The sequence below is a fragment of the Arachis duranensis genome, chromosome 6 (genome assembly GCF_000817695.3).
Source record: "Arachis duranensis cultivar V14167 chromosome 6, aradu.V14167.gnm2.J7QH, whole genome shotgun sequence".
Lineage (NCBI taxonomy): Eukaryota > Viridiplantae > Streptophyta > Magnoliopsida > Fabales > Fabaceae > Arachis > Arachis duranensis.
The window spans coordinates 30,224,477-30,231,382 of record NC_029777.3 but is presented as its reverse complement, the minus strand read 5'-3'; positions in this window follow the sequence as shown (position 1 = coordinate 30,231,382).

The window sequence follows — 6,906 nt, the reverse complement described above, 5'->3', positions numbered from 1 at the left end:
AAATATTATTGATGATCTGAAAAATCATTTGATTCTTGAAGCGAGCAAGAAAAAGCAAAAAAAAATTTACAAGAAATCATTGGATCAAGAAAAGGAATAAAAGCCAACAGCCCTTAAAACCAAAGGCAAGGGTGAAAAGGATCCAAGGCTTTGAGCATCAATGGATAGGAGGGCCCAAGGAATTAAATCCAGGCCTAAGCGGCTAAATCAAGTTGTCCCTAACCATGTGCTTGTGTCATGAAGGTCCAAGTGAAAAGCTTGAGACTGAGTGGTTAAAGTCATGATCCAAAGCAAAAAGAGTGTGCTTAAGAGCTCTGGACACCTCTAACTGGGGACTCTAGCAAAGCTGAGTCACAATCTGAGAAGGTTCACCCAGTCAAGTGTCTGTGGCATTTATGTATCTGGTGGTAATACTGGAAAACAAAGTGCTTAGGGCCACGGCCAAGACTCATAAAGTAACTGTGTTCAAGAATCAACATACTACACTAGGAGAATCAATAATACTATCTGAATTCTGAGTTCCTATGGATGCCAATCATTCTGAATTTCAAAGGATAGAGGGAGATGTCAAAACTATTCAGAAACAAAGAGCTACAAGCCCCGCTCATCAAGAATCTGAGCTCCATTTAAAACTCTAAGATATTATTACTTCTCAATTTTCTTTTCATCCTATTTTATTTATCTAGTTGCTTGAGGACAAGCAACAGTTTAAGTTTGGTGTTGTGATGAGCGGATATTTTATACGCTTTTTGGGGGTAATTTCATGTAGAATTTAGTATGTTTTAATTAGTTTTTAATAAAATATTATTAGTTTTTAGGCAAAAATCATATTTCTGGACTTTACTATGAGTTTGTGTGTTTTTCTGTGATTTCAGGTATTTTCTGGCTGAAATTGACGGAGTTGAGCAAAAATCTGAGTTAGGCTGAAAAAGGACTGCTGATGCTGTTGGATCCTGACCTCCCTGCACTCGGAATGGATTTTTTGGATCTATAGAAGTCCAATTAACGCGCTCTCAAAAGGGTTGGAAAGTAGACATCCAGGGCTTTCCAGCAATATATAATAGTCCATGCTTTGCGCGAAGATAGACGACGTAACTTGGCGTTGAACGCCAAGTACATGCTGCTGTCTGGAGTTAAACGCCAGAAACACGTCATGATCCGGAGTTGAACGCCCAAAACACGTTATAACTCGGAGTTCAGCTCCAAGAAAAGTCTCAGCTCGTGGATAGCTTTAGTCTCAGCCCTAGCACACACCAAGTGGGCCCCAGAAGTGGATTTCTGCACCAATTATCTTAGTTTACTCATATTCTGTAAACCTAGGTTACTAGTTTACTATTTAAACAACTTTTAGAGACTTATCTTGTACCTCATGACATTTTCAGATCTGAATTTTATACACTTCGATGGCATGAGTCTCTAAACTCCATTGTTGGGGGTGAGGAGCTCTGCAGCGTCTCAATGAATTAATGCAATTGTTTCTATTTTCCATTCAAACACGCGTGTTCCTATCTAAGATGTTCATTCGCGCTTAAAAACATGTGTGTGTTCCTATCTAAGATGTTCATTTGCGCTTAATTGTGAAGGAGGTGATGATCCGTGACACTCATCACCTTCCTCAACCCATGAACGTGTGCCTGACAAACACCTCCGTTCTATATCAGATTGAATGAACATCTCTTAGTTTACTTAATCAGAATCTTCGTCGTATAAGCTAGAACTGATGGCGGTCATTCTTGAGGATCCGGTAAGTCTAAACCTTGTCTGTGGTATTCCGAGTAGGATTCAAGGATTGAATGGCTGTGACGAGCTTCAAACTCGCGATTGTTGGGCATGATGACAAACGCAAAAGGATCAATGGATCCTATTCCAACATGATCGAGAACCAACAGTTGATTAGCCGTGCTGTGACAGAGCATCTGGATCATTTTCACTAAGAGGATGGGAAGTAGCCACTGACAATGGTGACACCCTACATACAGCTTGCCATGGATGGAACTTTACAAACAATTGAGTTGAATATTACATTGCAGGAATTCAGAGGACAAAGCATCTCCAAAACTCCAACAGATTCTCCATTAATAAAGTAATAATTTCTTATTCCAAATACTTTGACTTCTTACAATTAAATCCAATTAATCTTATTGACATCCTGACTAAAATTAATAAAATAAACATAGTCTGCTTCAAACCAATAATCTCCGTGGGATCGACCCTTACTCATGTAAGGTATTACTTGGACAACCCAGTGCACTTGCTGGTTAGTTGTACGGATCACAAATTCGTGCACCAGAAAGGCTTTGCAGCGAACTGCATCCGAGGCGTCAGTGAGGTACATTCTACTTCTGAAACTGCTGAGATGATGGTTGGGGTCCGAGGTGCTGTCATATATTGTCATATCCAGAAGTTTGAAGTCCTTTGGGATTTTGGTCTTCATAATTTCCCTGGTGAATGGATCTTGATCCTTGCGAGGGCTATCCTCTGGAGTGGATCGAGGAGCTTTAGTTTTGAGATCGGCTTCGAGTTTTAGAAGCTTATCTTCTAATTCTCGGCGTCGCCTTATCTCCCGATGTAGATCCTCTTCTTTTTCGCGTTGATGTTGAGCCTCTTTCTCAAGTCGCTTTACTCGATCTTGAAGCGCCTCTATCACCCCTGGATTTGATGAATTTTTGTCCCCATTGGGCTCTGGAGTATCTTTGAGTATAGTATCCACATTCTTGTGCGACGTTCTATCTTCCAAACCTGAATCGTGGTCGTTGTCATGGTCGTCAGCCATGGTGATGGGATGACTTCCAGGTTCCCCGGCAACGGCGCCAATGTTCTAATGGTAACCTGAAACTGTAGGTTGATCTCGGACGAGATCTTCTGTGCCGGTCGGAGCCGACACGTCCGGCAGGTGTATTACGGCCGGAGCTGGTATGTCCGACTTGTGGAATTGAGAATGCTGCTGATCCCTTGTCACCGAAGGGTGGGGGGTACCTGTAAGGGACTCCGATGCTTAAGTTAGCAAGGGTATTAAACAGGTATTGAGTAGAATCAGAGTATGAGTTATACCTGGGTGCTCCAGTATATTTATAATGGTGAGGAGTGACCTTTCTGGAGATAAGATAGTTATCTTATCTTATCTTATCTTTATCTTCAAGTGAGGTCATCTTATCTTCAAGGGAACCGCCCTTCTCTCTGTAGGCTTGGGCTACCTTGGGATTTGGGGCATGTTCCTCTATTTGGGCCCTTCTTTGGGCTTTCCTGGTGACTTGGCCGAGCTCTTAAGAAAGAGGTCGGGTTGTCCAGACCTGAAGAGGTCGGTCGCTTTGTCTGTCGAACATCCTGGGTCGGACAGCTCGACCCAAGGTATGAACACCCCCCAAGGAAGAAGAAAATGGCATGGTGTATATTGAAATTGAAGAATATAAAGAGGTTGATCAAGAGATGAATGTATTCATCAATGAATTCCTATCCAAAATTGAACCACCTCCCATTGAGCAAGAAATCAAGATTCTTGAAGACAACACCAAGCTAAATGACAAAGGGGAAGATGTTGAAATTGAAGAAATTTGTCAAGAGGTGGAAATACCCAAAGAAGAGCATAAGAAAATAGGTCGTGCCTTGTCTAAGTGTGGGGAAGTCGCCATTCCCAAATCACCATCCAACACAACATTTAAGCGGGTAAAATTCTTATCCCTAAGCTTTACTTTCTCATTTGAATATGGTTTAATTGAAACGGATGGATAACTTAGAGCTCTTTGTGGACTTAAAGGAAAAAGAGAATTGTGTAGTGGTTGGAAATTTGGCATAAAGCTCACTGATGAGAGAACTTTTGCGTGGTCTAGAATTCAGAATAAATTCCCATTGCAAGTATAGCTTCTAAACCAACAAAAGTCCTTTCATACAAACGTTTTGTTTGTCACAAGTAACAAACCCCTTTAAAATTGATAACCGAGTATTTAAACCTCGGGTCGTCTTCTCAAGGAATTGCAGGGAGGTATGTTCTTATTATTGGTTATGAAAAAGTGTGTTTTGGGGTTTTGGATTAAGGTAAAAAGGTTAATTGAATGACAAGTAAAATAAAGTAATAATAACTGTAAAAATAAACCATTGTCAAGGTATAAGAACTGGAAGTCGTATCCTAGTTATCCTTATCAATTGTGATGAGAATTGGATTTTTCTCCCACTTTGTTAACCTCTAACTATGAAGGTAAGTTAAGTGGATGAATTAATTTTGATTCTTCAGGTCCTAGTCTTTCCTTGGGAAAAGTCAGAGTTATTGGAACTTGAATTAATGAAATGAAGAAATCCAATTTTCAATCAACAATGAGTTTGATAACTCAAGAGTCACCAATTATTTAACCAAAGCCAAAACGGGAAACTATATAAATTAAATAAAAAGCATTCATAAATAAAACAATCATAAACTGAAATATCTCAAATAACATTAATTAAGAAAATCAATCTAAACATGGAACATTGAAAATAAATAAATACAAAGAACATTGAACCTGGGATTGAGAGTCACTCCTAACACTTAGAGAAGTCCTAAATCCTAATCCTAAGAGAGAGGAGAGAACCTCTCTCACTAAAAAGTACATCTAAAACTAAAATTATGAATTATCAGAGCATGATGATGAATGGATGCATTCCCCCACTTTATAGCCTCTAATATGTATTCTCTGGGCCGAAAACTGGGTCAGAAATAGCCCAGAAGTCACTTCCAGCACTTTTTGGTCCGTATAGGTCGCAGCCAAGTGACGCAGAGGTGTCGGCCACGCGGCCACGCGGGTTGAAGTTCGCAGATGCAACGCGTCCGCGTGAATCACGCGTTCGCGTTGCCTAGCGTCAGAGCAACTATGGCATATTATATATCAAATCGAAGCCCCGGACGTTAGCTTTCCAACGCAGCTGGAACTGCGTCGTTTGGACCTTAGTAGCTAAAGTTATAGCCGTTTGAGTGCGAAGATGTCAGGTTGGACAGCTTAGCAGTTTCTCCAACTTATTGTATTCCTTCCATTTTAGCATTATTCCTTTCTATCCTCTAAGCCATTCCTGCCCTATAACATTTGAAAACACTAAACACACATATCAAGGCATCTAATGGTAATAAGAGAGGATTAAACATAGGAAACTTAAGGCCAAAGAAGCATGTTTTCAATCAAAGCACATAATTAGGAAGGTAAATGTAAAACCATGCAAATAGTATGAATAAGTGGGTAAAGAGTTGATAAAATCCACTCAATTAAGCACAAGATAAACCATAGAATAGTGGTTTATCAACCTCCCCACACTTAAACAATAGCATGTCCTCATGCTAAGCTCAAGAGAAACTATAAAGATGAAGAGGAATGGTAGGATGTATGAAATGCAACCTATCTATATGAATGCAACTACATGCAAAAATGTTTTTACCTACTTGGTTAAAAATAAATAAGTTCTTCAAGACAAATATGAGTTAAATTCCACTAATTCAAATCACAGAATAAAAAGCAAGTAAACTTGTTAGAAGATAGCTAATGAAAGCAGGGAACATAGAATCATGCATTGAACCATCACTGGTAGTGTATATCACTCTAATCTCTCAAGTGTCTAGGGTCAATCACTCTATTCTTCTCTAATCATGCTTTCTAAACATTGTCCTTCATCTAACCAATCAACAAATATTTAGTATATCCGTGCACACATCATGAGGTCTTTTCAAGGTTGTAATGGGGCCAAGGCAAGGGTGATGATATATGTATGGCTAAGTGAGCTATAAATTGAATCTTTGAATAACCTGAGCTATCACCTAACATACATACATGCTATATAATTTCTAAAATCATGCCTAGCTACCCATAATTCTCACTTTTATATCACATACTCATGTGTCAACTTTTCTTTTGATTTGTGTCATATATGCATTGATCTTTTATTAACTTAACATTGGGGTAATTTTGTCCCCTTATTTATTTATTTATATTATATATTTTTTCTCTTTTTTTTTATAGAGACATAAAAACTAAAATAACATATCAATGCATATGATATTTTTTTAATTTTCTGTTTTACATGAGTCGATACCCAAATTTCCCAATATTCAGAATTAGAAACATGATACATTCCCTTATTAACCCATGTTCTCACAGTTTCCCCACACTTAGTTGATACATAATCTCTATCTTAAGCTAACCAAAGATTCAATTTGGGATTTTTACGTTTGTTTTTCTGCTTAAGGCTAGTGATGTGATTATAGAATAGAATGGGATTAAAAAGGCTCAAGGTGGCTAACAAGGGTGATGTAAAGGGTAGGCTTATTTGGGTTAAGTGAGCTAAAATCAAATAATGGCCTCAATCATATGCAAACATGTAAATACACTAAATATTGGACATATAGAATGGAACAAAATATAGATTACAATCATAGAGAAAGAAACACACAGGAATAAAATATTTATGGTTAAATAATGTAACCATATAAATAAGCTCAAATCTCACAGGTTGTCTGTTCTTTAGCTCAAAAACCATGTTCCAAATACAACTTCCAACAAGTTTTAACAAAAAAATTTTTCAATTTAAATTAGTAAAAATTTTCAAAGATAGGGTCTTAAAAGAATTTTATTACTTTAACCAAGTGGTAAAATATGTACACAAAAAATAAACATGCAATCAAACATGCAAATACAACAATGAAAAACAAAAATTGGTGTTGAAAAGGGACTAACTAACCCGTGGAGATCGGTATCGACCTCTCAACACTTAAAGATTGCACCGTCCTCGGTGCATGCTGAGATGTGCAGGTGGATGGGGGTTGTAGTTCCTCAGCTAGTGCTCTTTTGTGTTCCTGTCCTTGTCGGTGGTTTGGGAGTAGCTTTCTCGCTTTACCCTTCTTGGTGGCCATCCTGAAAAGGGAAAAAGGAAAGTAACAAGCAAAGCTAGGGG